General features: G+C 37.5%; 1 long non-coding RNA gene across 2 annotated transcripts in view; it reads left to right on the forward strand.

Moving 5' to 3' along the window:
* LOC138144116 (uncharacterized) overlaps positions 1-19,722 on the forward strand; it is a 69,116-nt gene that overhangs the window by 28,116 nt on the left and 21,278 nt on the right. Inside the window, exon 3 of one of the 2 annotated variants that reach the window (XR_011163863.1) lies at positions 14,372-14,901. The exons of the other annotated variant lie outside the window; for it this stretch is intronic. This is a non-coding gene — a long non-coding RNA (uncharacterized lncRNA). Of the gene's footprint in view, positions 1-14,371; positions 14,902-19,722 lie in introns of those variants that run through there. 2 annotated transcript variants of the gene reach the window in all.

Consider the following 19,722-nt stretch of genomic DNA (forward strand, 5'->3'; position numbering starts at 1 on the left):
TTTTATCCTCTTATGCTTGTGACAATCTGTGATTTTAGTCTCTGAAGTTGGTTAGGTCGATACTTGATGGAACAGTTTGGTCATGATATTTTTACAAGCATATCCCTTTTTTTTTTTCATAGAAAAATTTCTCTGACCATGGCAGGAGAAATGCAAATGTCTTATAATGGATCTTATTGTTGCAATCATTAAGCATCTTTTAACTAGTATAGTGGGATATAAGTGTAAAGGACCTTATTATTTGATTCTACTATTCTGAATTTATAAACATTACTTATTTTAACTTCCTAATCTAGGTAATTAGAACAAATCAGTTATTAAACTTGTCATCTCCTTGCTCATTGGTCTAATAGTTATATATTCTCAAATAAGATTGTGTCTGTACAATATCACATCTTTTTGGAATGATACAAAAATAACATATATCCTCAAAAGCAGAAATGACAAAGATATGATGTGATGAAGATGTAAAAGTTTAAATTTTTAATGGATCAATAAACTTCACTTTGGAAAAAGTGACAAGATTAGACTGCTTTCACTTGAGGACTAGGATATATGTGATTGGCTTTCACATGTTTTCATTTGGAAAAAGAATATACTTAACAGGCTCATAAGAGATGTAATTGTTTTAATAGTCTTAAAAGCCTCTGTTGTGCCAGTGGGGAAAAAAGGGAAAAAATGGCCAAAGAAGATCATCCTAAATGATATACTTAAGATTTTTATCCTTCATATAATAAGAAACTATTGAACTTCTTTTAGGTCCATTTGAATATTAATAGGTACTCATATATACAAATGCCTAAATACAGAGGCTTTGGATGTGTTCTAGTAATTGTATTTGTTTTAGTAATTATATATAAAATTTCAAGTTGGATTGAAGTTTTTCTATGCAGAATTATTTTAATTAACTGTGAAGAAACTTTTAAATAACTTCCCCCCCCCCAGGTCTCTATGATACTATCAAGAGATAAGAGACTTTATTTTACAAAGTTACGTCCTCAAGGATTCTCTTCCCCTGGCCCCCTCCCCCCCTCCCCCAAAGATTCTTCCTTTAACCTATAGATAACATAATTCACACAATGTGCAGGGTTCAGGTAAAGATAGAAAGAATAAGTAGTATGTGAAGATTGAAGCTCTCTTTCACATGAGCTTATTTTTTGTTCTTCCTTTGACTCTTTAATATTCATAAGGTTAACTCCATGAAGTTTCCACAGAATTTCACCACATGAGCTAATTATTAGAAGGCCAATATGATTAGGTTCTGCAAGGTCCTACTAAGTTTTACTAAGTCCTATTACTAGCAGGTTTAATGACATTACCTAGGAGGCATCTGTAAGTGGCTTGGAATCGACCAGAAGAAACTTCTACATATCTACTCTAAAAACAAAACCCATTCCAGGTACTGTTAACAATTGACACCCTCATTCAAAACATCAGAATATAGATTCAGGGATGCATGTTTTTGAGCCTGAATGGATTAAACTGGACAATCTGTGAACAGGGTAAAGAACAAACCCATTTTACACATTTCTGTGTGTCAATTTGTCCAGTTTAATCCATTCAAGCTAAAAAACATGCATCCTTGAATCAATATTATGTTTTCTTTATTAGTTTATTTATATTAATATTATATATTTATGCTGGTGGACTTTGTTTCTAGGGCAGATTTGCAGAGAGGTTTCTTCCAACTGATTCCAAGATACTTGCAGAGGTTTACTAGGTAATGCCATCAAACCTGATAGGAATAGGACTTAGCATAATTTAGACCTCCAAGATGATAGAATAAGAAATCTCCTGTTTAAATGGATGTTAAGTCAATGTTGCACATATGTATTTGACTAAATCTTTAATATTACCCAGCACCTGAATTACATTAGAGAATTAGGGAAGGATCTGGAGGAGATTAAACATGAAGGAATATCTGACCAGAACATTTGAGGTCGGTTTCTAAGAAGGGGCTGGATCAAATAAATTATGAGAACCCCTGTGTTATATAACACTAATAATTTTTATTATACTAACTTGCTTTATTATTGTGTTCAATGCTTCCCAATACTTGTATGCTTCTCATGGAAATAAATGCTAGAAAACGTAAGGCATCTAGAGAGGAAATAGATGGGATGTACAAGAATGTAGTCAAGATACACCTGAAATGGACAAATACAATGGTCATGACAGCAAAGCCAATTATAATTTGATAGGAGTGTTTATTAACCAGCTGGTGACTACCTCCCCAATAGGGAAGATGGCATTGAGTCTTCTGAAAGGCATTTGCTAATCAACAAAATGTGGTTCCAAGGGGGTGTAATGCCCTTAATGCCATTTCTAGTGAGGCCTCAATTACCTAGCAAAGCCCTGGATACAAACATAAACAGACCTGAATCTGGGGCATGTTTCTAGGAACACAGGTGAAACGTTCCCTCACTATAATGGTCTATTCGGTGGTTGCCAGGGACCCTGGTAGGGGTCCCCTTCTAGAAGGTTGCAACTGGGAGGGGGCTTTGGTGTATAATTTCTGTTGGGCACTTCACTCCCCCCCTTTTCTTGTTCATATTGAAACTCGGACTCAACTGAGTCCAGGGGACTGTTCTCTTGCACTAGGGCTGTGGTACCCACTGCTGCCGATCCTGCCATACCAAGGCCAACTAGGATAGGGACTAAAATGGGGGCTGCCAGCACAAAGGTATTCTTGCATAAGTTAAGCTCAGATCCAAGGAACTTGGGGTCTACCAGAGTGCTGCCCGAGTCATCAGGGGTGATGGTAATGGGTGAAACAGGGGGGTCATCCAGGGTTCGATCGCCACCAGAATGTGGGTTGAAGACTGGGTTGGGACTGGTGGGAGTAAGATCCCTTGGTACCAGAATAGTGAACAAGACCCCGGAGTCCCTTCCTGTGACATAAAACCTGATTGCCCAAAGTGTCCCAGTTTTCCAATCCTGTTTGGTCCAATCCAAAACCCTGATTACAACAGGTTTACATGACTTAAGGGTATTACAACAAAATGAAATGTGGTGATCCAATTAGCAATGGTTACACAATCCCAATTGGCACAGTGATATTTCCCCTGTCCCCCACAATCGGGGAACCCATCCTCAGGGCAGACATATGACTGGGTTGATCAAAGGCTGCTTTTCTGCCCACATCTCCACAAGCAGCATCATCAGTCCCCACAGAATACATGCCTGTATAGGGAAACAACATGAATCTGGGGGACAGTGATCAAAGAAAAAGGGTGGGCTGGCCATAAGTTACATTTTTGAAGTTAGAATTCCATCAATTATCTTAGTAGGAGTCCAAGAGTGCAAGGTGGAAGCATAGGAGTTGGAATTGGCCAAAGGCAGGAATGCCAGGAACAGGAGCATCAGGACAGTCTATTAATCTTTAGTTGTAAGTCACTGGCTGGCTCTGTTACCCACAGGTCTGGTGGGTCGGGAGGAGCCGTCACCTTGATGTGTGAGGGGTGGATCCAGGCTTTTCTTCTAGCCACCTTAACAGCAGAGTGGTCTGGTACACTACTTGGACTGCATCCTAGATGTTTCAGAGAGCTTGGGGGGATTTGAGAAGTAAATCATTAACAGTCATACATAACAGCATTCATCACCCAAAATACAATAGAAGGTGGGGTGCTGAACAGAATTTCAAAAAAGGAATAAATTCAGTTACAAATATTAACACTTACTTAGTAAAAGGAATAATGACAAATTCAGATTAAAACAGCAAGTTCTTTTCTGCTTTACAATTTGTTACATAAATTCAGCAAGAAACATGTCGTGCAAATGGAGGTTTTAGTGGGTCTCTTAGAATCACACTAGAGATTTTTAAAATTTCTTCTAAAAATATCTTCCTTCTTCAAAACCATTTTAAGATTTATAAATGATCACTAAACTTTTGTGAAGGAAGTTAATTGAAAACTTTTAAATGATCTTTTCTGTACATGTTTTAATTCTAGATGAGAAATAGTATTAGATTTTCCAATAAGCTAACATGAAAGAGCTCATATCTTTTACTGATTACTTGCTTTGATCATAGAAACCTGTCATAGAAGGAAAAAGCAGGGACATGTGACATTCCAATTATGCCAGGAGAAAACTTCCTTGGCTCTGTATAAATTCAGGTACAGTTACAGATATTCCATCTCATGCAGCATCTGTTCCATTTCATAGCTAGACTCAGGAATAGGTGGGAAACACTCCTTTTCAAAGGAACCTCATAGGTAAACTGAGCCAGGAGGGATCCCATCCCAGACAGAGGCTAAGATTGTCCCTTTGGCCACTACCAAATGTAGACTTCCACCTGTTGACAGTATAGGATCACATTCCTCTGAGTAGCTAGTGGCATTTTCTTTCAGACGCTGATTTAATGCAGACAACTATACCCAAATTCAGACTCAAAATAAAATTTAGTTATGGTCCCAAGTGCTTTTTACCTTAAACAACAAACTTCACCAATCACAGCTTAGAGCCAGTTATAATTATTTCTATTCTCATGGGGCTGCAATAAGCAATAAAAAAGTATCAGATCTTGTATTGTAAGGAATTCCTTTTACCATCCTTCTAAAATATAAAAGCCACTTTATAGAAATTATTTTTTAATATTTGACAGTCTTACAACATAAGGAAAATTTATATGAATTATAAGCAGGAGAGACTGCTCAGAATGGGCAGAACTAGTCAGGCAAGTTTTCATCCAGTTAGTTTCCTCCTTTTTACATGCAGTAATCAATTAACAATTATAGGTTTTAGCATTAAAATAGTAGCCCAAAATAGCTTAATTAATAGTTTTACAAGTTTTCCTAAATAGCAGATATACGTATTTAAAGTAACACTACTGGTCTTACACAATTTTCTCCTCACTCAGGTTTTACAATATACAGTGTAGAAATACAACAATAGCAGAAACTGCGAGATGACATAAATTGCATTTCCAAATTACATAGAAGAATGATTGATCTTACCAAGTGAAGAGGCTAGTTGACTTCTGACCTCATTTTCTCCTCTCTTTTTCTCATCTCCCCACTTTACAGATGAATTGAGACTCAGGGTTAAATGATTTATTCTAGGTCACACAGCTAGTCAGTGCAGAGTTTGGAACACACTGTTTCTCACTGACAAGCTTTTTCTCACTTTTCTGATTTTCTCTCTTTCATCTTTCTCTTAGCTGTACCTCTCTGGTTTTTCTCTTTTTGCTCTATATTCTGGGGTGTTTTCTCCCTGCTGCATTGTTTTCCAGGAGTCCTTAGCAACCTTCTTAAAATCCTTAGCACTGGAACAAGCAAAGTGATTATTTGCATCAAGGGAGAGATCTCTTAGATGGTACTGAAGTTGGGGCTTCATAGTTCAGCTTCCCGTAGCAGACCCTGGCTATGGGGTGCTCAATTTGGGAGAAAAGGGGCACTGCTCAGCTGGGGGGTGCCAGGAGATTGTAGCCTGGAGCATCGAGGAGAGGGTTTGGGTAACTTGAAGTAAAACTTCAGGTTCTGCTTACTTAGAGGGATGGGCTTCAGGGTACCTGGGGATCTAAAACTATTGCTAGTGGGAGCTAGGCCAAGTACCCTTTTACTAAACTATTTAGGCTGTGGAAAGATAATTTTACGTTAGTAGCTCAGATGTGTCTCAGGCTTAGTATATGAGATAATGATTAACTTGTGTTTGTACCTTTGTTTCACAAGCTTCTTTTCCCTTGTCTAACTGTTCCTATGTCATTCAGAAAAATATTCTATGCAGGGATTTAACCTTTTAGGTAGGCAGATGACAAGCCCGTGTAGCTCCAATGTAGCTACTATACCTTCCCCCCTTTTTCTTTTTGGAGGAGATTAACTCAAATTAACTTCACTGTAGCCCTAGCTCAGTTATAGCCAGGACAACAGGGAGAAAAAAAATCTTAATGGTTCAAACCTCTTACTGTCTCCTCAGCTCCATCAGAGCTGGATGACAGGGGAGGGCTCTGTAGCCCTAGCTAAGAAGAACTGGGACCACAGGGAAGAGAATCTTAGTAAATTTCTTTTTGACCTTTTGCTCAAATAAACTTTTCTTAAGTGTTCATTCCTTTAAAATTTCATATCTACTTCAAGACTTTAAGAGCAACTATTTCTCATACAACATAGATAATACAACTGTTTACCAGTAACAATTATGGTCTTAGTTTTGAACTTTGAAGTAAAAACAATTGAATAACCAATCTGGTGACCTTAAACTTCAGTTTTTGTAGTGCCAAATAGTAACCAGGATGAATTCAATTACCTGGATCATTATTCCCAATGATGTTGCACAGTTCTCTTTCTGTGACCCAGGAAAGGGTTAAGTGTTAGTCCTATTTCAAAGTATAACTTGGAAACTTACTTCTCTTTGATCATTGAAGTGACCTCTTTTCCCTTAGATAGATTTTAGGGGAGAAATTTCCCATTCTCTCTCTCTCCATTTGTCTTTCTACTTCAAGAACTTTGGCTGGAGTTCAAGGAGTAGAAGGAGAAATGTTTTCTGCCAACAGCCATTCCCAGAGATTATTAATCTTTCTAGCACAGGTACAATGTTTCTTACCACTTGGGTGCTTTTGGCTGCCTTTTTTTTTAAACTTACAGGGTGGCAGATTTAGAAATTTCTTTACACAATCCCACAGACAGGATATTAAAGAGACCAAAAGAAATGCAGGCAGAGACAAAACGAAAGTTACAGACAGACAGAATATACACAAAACAACACACCACATAGAATACACTCTGGCAGCATTTTTGTCTCTCCGGTGGCCCCTTGCACTGAGAGTTGGATTTCAAAAGGGGGCCCAGGGGAACCTCTCAAGAAGTGGAGAAAGTTCACTATGTCCCTTTTGGGGGATCCCAGGTGGAGCAACCAAGAGCCCGGATCAACTGTTAACAGTTGTCCCAGGTAGGCTGGTCAGATCCTGGGGGTAAAGGGGGAAGAACCCTGACAGGGCGATTGAGTCAGGGCCACTTTGAATTGCCCAGGACTTTTGAGAGCTGCCACCCAGAGCTGCCAAGGACTGAGGAGAATTGGACTTATGGTAAAGGGGGTAAAAAGCTCACTGAAGAGAATGATTCCTTAAAGCTAAGAATGGAGCAAATGGAAGCTAATGACTTTATGAGAAATCAAGAAATTATAAATCAAGACCAAAGGAATGAAAAAATAGAAGACAATGTGAAATATCTCATTGGAAAACCAACTGACCTAGAAAATAGAACTAGGAGAGAATATTTAAAAAGAATATTTAAAAACTATTGAACTCCCTGAAAGCCACAATCAAGAAAAGAGCCTAGACATCATCTTTCAAGAAATTATCAAGGAAAACTGCCCCAATATCTAGAACCAGACGGTAAAATAGAAACTAAAGAATCCACCAATTGGCCCTTGAAAGAAATCCCAAAAGGAAAATTCTTAGGAATAATGTAGCTAAATTCCAGAGTTGCCAGGGTCAAGGAGAAAATATTGCAATCCAGAAAATAATAATTCAAATATGGTGGAGCTACAGTCAGTATAACACAAGATTTAGCAGCTTCTACACTCAGGGAATGGGTGACTCAGAATATGATATTCCAAAGGTTAAAGGAACTAAGATTAAAACCAAGAATCACTTACCCAGCAAAACTAGGTTTTTATGTGTGTATGTATATGTTCAACCACACATGTATACACACATACATATGCATATACACACAAATATACATATATGCATACACATACACATAGAGAGAAGGCACAGGGTAAATTGAATATGAAGGGATGATATCTAAAAAAATAAAATTAAGGGGTGACAGAGGAATGTACTGAGAGAAGTAGAAAGGGAGAGGTAAAATGGGGTAATTTATTTCCCATGAAAGAGGCAAGAGACAGTTTTTATAGTGGAGGAGAAGAGGGAGGAGGTGAGAGGGAATGAATGACTCTTACTGTCATCGAATTTGGCTTAGGGAGGGAATAACATAGACATGCAATTTGGTGTGAAAACTTATCTTACCCTCCAAGAAAGTATGGGGGAAGGGGATAAAAGAGGTGAGATTATAGAAAAGAAGGCAAATGGGAGGAGAGGGTAATCAGAAGCAAACACTTTTGAGGAGGGACAGGATCAAAGGAGAGAATAGAATAAATGGGGGGTGGTATAGGATGGAAGGAAATAAGCCTTTCACAACATGGTTATGGAATTGCTTTGCATGACTACACATGTATAATTTATATTGAATTGCTTTCTCAATGTGGGTGGGAGGGAGAGAGCGAACGTGGAATTCAAAGTTTTAAAAATGAATGTTAAAAATTGTTTTTACATGCAACTTGGAAAATAAGATATACAGGCAATAGAACATAGACATCTATCTCACCCTACAGAAAAATAGAAGGGAAGGTGATAAGATAAGGGGTGGTCATGATAGAAGGGAAGGCAGATTGGGAGAAGGGGTTATCAGTACTGGGGTGGGCGGAGGGGAGAAATGGGAAGAAAATTCAGCACTCAAAATCTCATGGAAGTGAATATTGAAAACTAAAAATTAATTAATTAATTAATAGACAAAAAAGAATCATACTTACTATGACAAAAAATTGCATTAAAATGTTGGAGATACCTTGAATACCTCATTTATCAATAAGATTAGCATCTGGAATCTTTCAGAGTAGGAGATTTAGTGTGTACTTCTATCCTCTATATACTTTACTAAGAAGGAATTTTTTGAAAGCAATTACACTTTAGTTTTAGGGCTTCATTGGTTTCTTGAGAAGAGGGGTGGAGTACAGCAGAAGCAAATAACTTCCCCAAACTGGGGATTGGTTTTGTTTTTTCTTTTTCTTTAATTTTCTTTTTAAGGGGTTGGAGGTGAAAAAGTCCATGGAAAAAGTACATAGAGAGAAGCATAGAGGGTCTGAGCAAATAACTGGTCTTTAGGACTAAGAACACTTGGGTAAAACCTGAATTTCTATCCGGTCTTAGCTACTTAGTTGAGCGGCCCTATACAAATCACTCTGAGCCTGGGTTTAAGAAATTAAATTAAATGGCTTCTGAAATTCCTTCAGGTTATGAGTCTATGATCCTTGGGAGGACCTTAACAATAATCTAGTCTAACCTTCATTCACCTTCCTCCTTATCTCTCCCCCTCTTTTAGAGGATGTGTGCTTCCTACAGCCTTTAGTCCAGAAAACCACCAGTAGAGTGTTGGCACCGTAGGGACATGGGCCAAGCCATTTTCATCATAAATGCTTGTTGAATTGATGAAGCATGAATGACTCTAAGATTATAACCAGACTTATTCAAAAACACTGTCCTTTCTAAATGTAAGGAACCATTGACAATATTATTTTGTGAAGAACCTCAGGGAAATTTCAGAGGCCTGGATGATTCTTTCTTTTGATTTTGAGTCAGTTAGCACAAGGTCATTATCAAATAAGAGTAGTTGGAGGATTTCACCATCTACATCCCCCTTGCACTTAGACTCTGCATTGAGTCTTCTCCATGACAATGGGACCTTTAACAACTATATATCTCCCTGCTTTTTATCTCATCTGATAGTAATGATCAGAAGGTCATTTAATCAGTCAACCAAAAGTATTTATAACTTCTTACCACATCCAGGCACTGTATTTAGTTTTGGGGATACAAACGTACGGTCAAAATGGTCCCAGTCTTATGAAGCTTACATTTTATCCAAATAAATTTATGTTGAAAAAGGTTGTTTCTATTGTTGTATCTTTCAAGGAATCTTATACATTCCCAAAGTATTTATGATAAAAATAAGTTATTGAAAAGTCTTTAAAGTAGAATTTTGATTTACAGAATCAATTTTTTTTAATAATAAACAAGCACTAAATACATTAGGATCTGTCTTTCAGTCAAATGTGTTATGGTAAATATGTGGCAAACTGAGGAATACTGCTTGTGAAAGTCCACCTGTTCTAATACCTTTATTCAGGATGCTACCAAATACATAAAAATACATCTGGAAAGTAGGGATAAAAACCAATGGTTGTTAATTTTCAGTCACCTTTCGTTGATGTTAATTGGATCTGAGGTTTTTTTTTTTTATTCTCTTACTTTTGGTATCTTCCCCTTCTTTAGACATCTTAATGCTTGATGGCTCACTCCCCTCATAAGGGAGCCAATTGCATGTACTTTCTCTGAGTAATTTGATCTGCTCCATTCACTTTTCACATCTTTGTTCTCTTCAGTGTTATTTCTATATCCTCTAAAAGCACATCCAGGACAAGAATATTAGAGCCCAATTGTAGGAAATTAATTTTCCTAATACTGAAGGGAATTTGATATAAAAATATCTTTTCTGACCTTTTCCATCTTTCAGCTGTTGGTTTATCCTCCATCCTTTTTCATTTTTGTATGCCTTCAGAATAATTTTGTCTAGTTAGGTCTCTTATCAAGCTTTTTGAAAAAGTAACTTTATACTTAACTTCTTTTATTTTATGAAGGAAAACTGCTTGTAATTTCCATCATCCTTCATAAAAAATTTGGAACACGTATAGAGACTAAATAATTGTTGCCCTTGCCTTCCATATCTCTGCCTGGTAAGTAATTCAAGTATTGGTGAAATGGGTGCTTTTTAGGCTGTTTTAATCTTCTTGATATGGCAACTGATTTACACTGGTTAACTTGTGAGAAATTACTGTTACCTATATTGTTGTCCTTTCTTCTATCCATATCCCCCTTTCTAGGTATCAACAATTTGGTGAAATGGTCAGTTTGTAGGCACCTTTTCTTCATTTTACTTGAGAATTGTATCTTTTCATCTTTTATCTATTCTTCTACATTTATCCTGATTTTGAAATTTGTTAAACATACAGTAATCTGCACACAAAAAGATAAATTAAGAATAACAGGTTATGCTGTTTTGACCCCAGGCAAATCTGTAGGAGAGATTTGATTTCACAGGTTTATATGATTTAGACTCAATCACGTTTAGAAGGTAGCTACTGCGATGACAGATCTCACATTTCTTACCACCATTCCATTGCTTTTTCCTTGCCTAAGGTCACAGAGATAGTAAAAAGAAGAGCTCAGGTTCAAATTCAGGTCTTCTAGATTAAAATTATAGTCTTTCTTCCCCTCTCATCATTCTGGCTACTTTATCTAAAGTAGCTTGGCCAAAGGCAGGTTCTCACTAAAGCATTGGAGTTCTCTTGTGCATTCTTTGGGACTCTAGAATAGCATTCTTTCTACTATGCCAGACTATGAACTGTCTCCTGTAACTCTTCACATCACCAAAGGGAATGTGTGAGTACACCCTGTCCCTCAATGCCTCTGCTTCTTTTGCTCACTTTGACCCCTAAGCCTGAAATGTCCTTTCCCTATGTCCTCACATAGAAATCCTTCTAGACCCAGCTCGAATACCATCTTCTCCTAGAAGGCTTCCTTCCTTGACCTTTCTCAGCCAGGGACAGCTCTTGGGGTGGGGGGCTGTATAGTGGGAGGATAGAAGGTCCAGTCTTCGAGCTAGTGGAATCCTTCATGCAGAAAGTTACCAGCTAGAATGCATTCTACTTTAAAAGAAAAATAATAGATAAAGTAAATGCTTAACAGAAAGTTGTGTTTCAGGTGTTCCCTACCCCCTTTTTTTCTGACGGAATCAACATGAGGAAGACATGGAAATACTTCTTGAAGCTCCTTAAATCCTACCATGTACAGGTCAATATCAATAACAAAGGTAAATTTTTCATTCAGTTAACAAGCATTTTTTAAAGTGATGGGCTCAGTCTGGACCTTTTAAGCACTTCCTATGTACCAGACACTGTGCTAGAGGCTGTGGGAAACAAAGAGAAAAATGAAAACAGCCTCTGACTTCAAGAAACTTATATTTTGCAACATTATTTTATACTCCCTCATCTGTGATTCTATTGTATTGTCTCAACAGATGACATTCATTTATTTCACTATCAAATCAGTAACACTTTTATTTATATTTCTGAAGAGATCCAAAAACTTCACCACATAGAATTATTGGCTTTGACTTCCTGAAGTTTATTCCGGTAGAGCAGAAGCACTCCATTCTAGCTAGAAAAAGTTTTGAGTATGGATCCAGTCACATATTGTGTATGTCTCTCTTAAGAGGAACCTAGCTAAACTCAGAGGGGCTTGTGTACGAAGTGGGCTATTTTCAGTTCCAGAAACTCTTGATAACCATTCACCAGATCATACACTGATTATTCTTTCCATTATCTTGGAAAGGGATACCACCATGAATAAACAAAATCAATGAACCTTAGAGGACTGAAGATGTATCTGAAATCCCAGAAAAAAATGTCATGGTTGGAAGGGGCCCCAGCAGGTCATTTAACTCATTCCTACCCCAATAGAATCTGCTTGAAAATATAAAAGTCAGGTGTTTATCCTGCCTCAGCTTGAAGAAATCTGACATCAGGCACTTACTAGCTGTGTGACTGGGCTCACAGTCTACCTCAGTTTCCTTATCTGTAGTATGGACATAATAATAATACCAAACTGCCTGGATTTTTCTGAGGATCAAATGAGATCACATTTATAAAGCATTTTACAAATCTTAAATCACTATATAAGTGCTAGCTTTTAGTATCATTATTATCATTAGTCTACCCTTCTCACTTTGCAGATGAGAAAACTGTAGAGAGCTTAAGTGGCTTTCCCAGTCTCACCCAAGTAGTAAACAGCAGATTCATGACAAGAAGCCCTCTGATTCCAAATTCAGCATTCTTGCCACTGCCCTATGCTGGCTGCTAGACATCATCCATGACCCTATGGATGAGGACACCTGCCCCTAGTTCAGATTGCCCCTCCACCATACCTTTCTCACGTGCCTCTTATAAATCCTCCACAGAGGATCAGCTGGAGACCTTCCTTCCAATTAGGTGTTTTGCCATCCTATGGGCACCAACAAAACACCTAGGCTGTTGAACTGTTATTCCTTACTCTTAATTCATGACCTACCCAACTGTCTTTCAGGCTATTCTTTATATGTCTTCCCTTTCCTTTACACATGCAGTAAACATCACAATTAGGATTGGAACCTCAGGTTCACTGACTCTAGAATAGCATTCTTTCTCCTATGCCAGACTATAAACTGTCTCCTGTAACTCTTCACATCACAAAAGGGAATATCTGAGTACACTCTGTCCCTCAATGCCTCTGTGTCTTTTGCTCACTTTGACCCCTAACCCTGAAATGATCTTTCCCTATGTCCACACATAGAAATCCTTCAAGGCCCAGCTCAAATACCATCTTCTCCTAGAAGGCTTCCTTCCTTAACCTTCCTCAGATATGACATAAATGATGCTTTTACTCCAAATTATTGTAATACTCTACTTATTTTAAGCACAAAACCAAATTATATTTTGTATTACATCTTTTATCTCCATATCTCATCTCCTCAAATAGACTGTAACTTCCTTGACAAAAAGGAATGTGTCTTTTTATCCATATGTTCTTAGCATCAGGCACAGTGTCTTATACATCAATCACCAAACATTTCTTACTCACTTACTTCTTGCCAGGATTTAGGAAAACAAAGTCAATTGTGAAATAGAACCTACCCTTGAGGATCTTGTTTTCTATTGTGAATGACATCATGAACATTCATCAATTTATAGAAAAATACAAAATAGGTCCATGATAATGGGAATTGGGAATGAAACTAGGAGTTTGAAGGATTAGGATAGACTTCATGTATCACATGAACTGATTCTTGAAGGAAATTAGATTCTAAGAGTTCAAAATTGAACAGAAAAGAATTATAAGAAGCAGGCCATTCTAACCATGGGGGATAATCAGTGCAAAGTCACAGAGATGATAAATGGAGTCCTATGAAATAAAGAGAATGCTGGTTTTACTGGATTAGAGAGTGAATGAAGGAAAGGCCTATTTTATTAGATTGGAAAATACTTTGGGGACAGGTTGTGAGGGGATTTAAATGTCTAAGAGAAGAATTTTATTTGATCTTTGAGGTAATAGGGAACCTAGCAAATTGAATTAGTAGAGAGACATAATTCTCAGTCTATGTTAATGAAATCACAGGTCTAGTTCATATCCCAATTTGATTCCCAAAGAAAGACCACGTGGTAGGTGAAAGTATGATGATTTCCATTGCATACACAATTAAACTAAGGCTCAAAGAAATGAGATGATTTTCACAAGGTCATAACAGCTAAAAGCAGGCTTCCTGGGATTGGAATCTAGTTCTCATCTTTCCATTTACTAGGTTCTGTCCATTATACCAAATGGTATAATTTTCTATAAAATTTTGTAATCATTTACTGAAAAATTAATTTTAAGGAAAGCCAAATTAATGAATATCATGTGCAGGGATAAACCCTCTCAATTATGATTCAGAATATAACTTAATATTTCTTTTATGTAACTATAAATTAAGATTCTATATTATTCTTTTCTTCTTTCCACAAGTTTTGACCAGGGATCTGACACTTCTAAATGCTACACTGAGGTTGGTGCCTATTCCTATGTACCCAAAGAACTTCCAGAAGCAATAAAAAGGCCTGTTATTATAAGAAAACCAAGTGTTGCATCATGAAGAAATTGGGCTAAAGAAAATACAAACATGGAAACCTGATTTGAAGACTTTGGGATATGGGTGGGTAAGATTGTAGAAAATGTGTCTCCTACATGAGTGTCTTCTACATCTTCTAAAATGAGAAGATGTCTCATTTTAATAGGGGAAACTCCATTTGGAAAGTATGCTTTTGAGAAGGGAAATATGATTTTCATATTAACTTATATGATATGTGTAATGAATATCCCCAGTTTGCAAATATGTTCCTCATAATGGAACTAATTAATTGAATAGCTATCTGATTACTGGCACTCTATCTCTGGCCTGCTGTTTAGTCTTTCTCAGGTTAGAGTCTGACTCAGTAAAATTCTGTTAACACTTTCAAAGACACAAGTGGCTCTTGGGTTTTGTTTTGTATTTGTTTTTTTTTTTTCATTTGGTGACCTGAAAATTCTGAATCATACACCATAATGAAGTACTAATGTTCTCTTGTATAGAGGAGAGGAAGTGTTGAATAGTGGATAGAGACTCCACCCTGAAGTCAAGATAACCTGGGTTCAAAGCCCATGTCTGACACATACTTTTTGTGTATTCCTGAATAAATTACAACTTTTTCCACATTCTAGGCAACTTTCTAAGACTTTGCTGCAGAAAAAAATGCAGACCTGCATTGAAAGGAGTTTCCTCCTATGGGAGTTCCCTAAATTGATGAAATCTAAGGTTTATTCCCTCTCCTTATATTACTGCAACAATTCATCCATTTTCAGAATTCCATTGTTATACTTTCTGTGCTGATCCCTTCACAACTAGAGACATGGTCTTTAAGAAATTTTCTGGCCAAAATAAGTTACCTCCTGTTAGCTAGTCCTATAGCAGTTAGTAGCCTCTTAGTCCTTAGCTAGGCTGATCCACAGAGGTAGATATAATCTACCTCTGGATAAATCACTGGGCATATATTCTGTGCCTCACTGTCTCAAAAGGCAGTTCCAAAGCTTGAACCCCTCTCACAAAGCTTTAAAAACCCAAAGTTGCCTCTATCAGAACAGAAATAAGTTAGGAGTTGCTGTTGAAAGCAAGAAGTAAAAAGTAGAGAAAGAGAAATATAAACCAATTTCATACATGAATGCATATAAATCTAAAGTTTTCAGTAAAATCTTGGCAAAGAGATTGCTACAATACATTTTAAAAATTATTCACTGCAATTAAATGTAAATCAGGAATATGTGAATAGTTTAATGTTAAGAAAACAACAAAATTTTGATATTTTTACACTTGAACAACCATAAAAGCAGCTAATATTGTCACAAAGACACAGAAAAAGCCTTTGATAAAATTCAGTGTTTATGTTTAGAAGGATAAGCATGAAAGGCCATTTTCTTTTTTTTAAAATTTTTTAATTCTTTAATTTATTAATTTGTTTGTTTCCTTTTAGTTTACAGGATTCAATTCCACAATTCCTTGAATTTCATGTTTTGTCCCCCTCCCTCCCCTCCCCCCATGGCGTCTTATAATCAAGTATAGGATCTGTAGATACTTTCACATTATACAATGGTCAGGTTATAAGGATGGATTGTACCAGCTGGGATGAAAAATGGTATAGAGGACATAAAATCAAATAAGAGAACGAAAAAGATCAGGTATTTTGCTTCCACCTGGATATAAATTTAGTTCTTTCTAGTTCTTTCTCTGGATGCATGTTTTTCTCTCCATCATGCATCTTTTGGGATTGACTTATATCCCTGCATTGTTGAGAAGAGTCCAGTCTATCAAAGTTGGTCATCACACATATGTTGTGTCTGTAATTGTGTACAAATTCCTCGTGGTTCTACTCTTCTCACTCAGCATCAGTTCTTTTAAGCCTCTCCAGGTAAATATGAAGACCGCCTGCTCCCCGTTTCTTATAGCGCAATAATATTCCATAACATGCATATACCACAACTTGTTCAGCCATTCCCCAATTGATGGACACCCCCTTAATTTCATGAAAGGCCATTTTCAGTATAAAAAATATATGTCTACAAATAAAAACTGATATCTATAAGAGGAATATACTTGAAACTTCTCCTCTAAATATAAAGTTAATGTGAGCAGGTCCTCTGTCTTCATTAGGTAGTGCCATAGTTCTGGAGTGTTATCTATAGAAGTAAGACAAGAAAGATAATTAAAATAAGTGAAAACTGTCAAAGAAGGTACAAAATACCTGTTGTTGCAGATGATATAATTGCTAACTTGGAAAACCTCAGATAGCTAAAGAACAAACTAGTTAAGATAAGAAATAACTTCACTGAAATATCAGGATATATAATCAATCAATATAAATTGTCAGCCTTCCTATACAAGATCGATAAAAACTTGGAATATATGATAGACATTTTATTCTTAGAAACAAAAATGCATAAAATATTGATTGTTAATTACAAAGGCATGCTCAAGACTTTTATAAACTACTTTACCTATTTGCAGAATCTAATTCTTCCATAAAATGAAGAGGGATTCCTCATTTGGGATGAAGATACCAATGTAATGAAAATGATAGTGTTACCTAAATGGATTTGGAGATTGGGTGCTATAGCAACCAAAGAGCCAAGAACACCCAGTTGCAGGGCCTCATTACTTCATGACTGCATTATTGAAATAGCTTACAGGTGAGTCTCTCCCACTCCAGTGCATCTTCCACTAACTCAACTGTGAAAACTATCTTCCCAAAACCCAGATCTGACTGTCACTCACACACTCAATAAATTCCCCTAGCTCTCTATTACCTTCAGGATGAACCATAAAGTCCTCTACTCGAAACCCTTCCCAACCTGGTCTTTTCCTTCCCAGTTTTCTTATGGTTTACTACCCTCTAAATACTCCACAATACAGTGACATTCAGGGGTCTTTTTATGACCCTTAGATATACCACTCCCCTTCCTGACTCTGACTTTTCACTTGTATCTCATGCCTGGAATATTCTCCCTCCTCAGCTCCACCTCTTGGCTTTCTTGGTCTCTCAAGACAGAGCTCAAATCTTACCTTCTGTAAGACACCTTTCCCAGTCCCTGCCCTTTAATGCCTCCCCTGCAAACACCCTGTTCGAGGCCTCTTCTGAGATGATCTGACATCACCCTGTATATATCTTTTACGTACATAGTTGCCTCTCTCTAAAGAACATGAGTTCCCTGAGGACAGGTGGTTGTTTCTGCTTATCTTTATACCCCCAGGACAGTATAATACAATATAGATGCTTAAAAATTCTTCTTTGCACCTAAAATACACACAAAATTAGGAAGAATAGCAACAACAATAAAAGAGGATAAATGGACAGAAGGGAAGAAAGAAAAAGAAGAAAAAGAGAGGAAGTGAGTAGGTATGATCTTGTACATGAATGAACTTTCTGTGTGCAAAGGTCATTATTTCTTCAAAGGTCTTATGAGAGGTGTGTACAAAAACAGGTTAAATGTACTGACATGGGATCGACTATAGCTCACATTAGCCTGTTAGCTGTATCACAATCATGCATTGTTCTAGGCAACAATGGTGACCAATTTGACTAATAGATTACTGGAAAATAAAAAATTGTTTTCAAGTCATATTGCCTTTTGATGGGTAAATGCAGTCTCCTACATTTTACAGCAATAAAAGCTGAGTACCAGAGAGGCAAGGTGAGTACACCTGCCTGAGGTTGTATAGACAATGGCTGGCAGGTCAGGCCTTGGAGCCTACCTTCCCTGACTCCATGTCCAGTACTTCTCATCCTGTCGCCAGCACCGCTTTGTGTCTTTTCTCTGCTGAGCTGCCTTTGAAGAGTCAAATGCTCATCTTTAAGGTATAGTTTCTTTTGTGAGGTTTTGTTCAGCACCCTTATGAACACGAAGAGTACAATGCTTGCATTTTCACGGATGGAAGCAAATTCTCTCCCACTTTGTTCCAAAGTGCTTTCCCCCTCTATGTTGGAACTGAAGAAAAGAACTCCTTAGAAGCTGAATCACTCTAACACCGAGAGGGAAGGAATATTTCTTTCCTTCTGTCGCTGTGACCCATAATCCTTTCTCAATCATAGCAGGAGACATCTCCTGAACATTCAGTTCTGCCAATATTTGAGGATCACCTAGAATGTATTTTTTTTTCCTGGTATTCCTGGTATTCTTTCCTGGTATTCAGCTATGCTGGGACACAGCCAGTTTGTTCACACATTTACCTCTAAATGTGAGATGTGGTTTCAGGAAGTCCAACCTTCTAAATCAGCAAATTAAGCTATATGTAATATATAACCCCTAAGGTCTCAGCTCTAAACTCTATAATTCTAAATAGACAAATGAAAACAGTGAGGAATTTTTACCAAAGAGATGATTACTGAAGTAAAAGAGGATAGGAAATGAGTTGGTCAAGAGATAATAGAGAGATCTGGTAGAGCTAGGACCAAAGGAAACCAGTCCCTATCCTTCAGACCATGCTCCAGAGTACCCTGAGATGGTCCCAGAAGGAGGTTCTGAAAAAGATTGTTTCTCTGTCTCTTTGCCCAGCTCTTGGCAGCCTCAGTAAAATATTATGCAAACAATCAAACATCTAGGCGACTAGAGGTGGGGTGTTACCTGTCCTGGCCAACCAGGAGGATTAAGGTACTGAGATACATGGTGACCAGATCTAAGTACATCAAAGAAATAACAAAACCCATTATGAACAGAATGCCCACATTGTTTTCCCATCTCCTTGTTTGATCAGTCTCTGTAACATGAGTCTTGAAACTTCAGCCTTAGCTTACTGAACCTTCTCGACTCCGAAGGATAGTCTTCAGAACTTTCTTATCTTACATATCCACCAGTTTTATACCCTCAGTTTTCTTTGTCAAGACTCCACCTTTTGGAAATGTTAACACTGGACTATCTGTATAAAGGTTAATGGTACCCAGAGATAGAGGCCTGGAAATTCTGATTGTGACAGCTTTTCTGATCAGGCATCACACCTTTCTGGAACTGGCACAGAACGGTAGGTCACTGATTGGATTTAAAAATTCTGTGTTTCATAACATTTCCTGTCTTTTGGCCTGCATATTTTGTCTCTGAAATATAGTTCCAGCTATGGTGTAGTGGATAGAAAGTGGGCCTCAGAATTGGAAAGTTCTGGGTTCAAGTATGGCCTCTGGGTAGAGGGACATTACTCACTAGGAATTCCCTGTCATTGAAAGCCCACATATCTCTAAAAAGATATATGGATCTCTCTCTCTCTCTCTCTCTCTCTCTCTCTCTCTCTCTCTCTCTCT

The sequence above is a fragment of the Petaurus breviceps genome, unplaced genomic scaffold, assembly GCF_028583685.1.
Source record: "Petaurus breviceps papuanus isolate PSGF00001 unplaced genomic scaffold, PetGlider_PUasm1.0 90686, whole genome shotgun sequence".
Classification (NCBI taxonomy): Eukaryota; Metazoa; Chordata; class Mammalia; order Diprotodontia; family Petauridae; genus Petaurus; species Petaurus breviceps.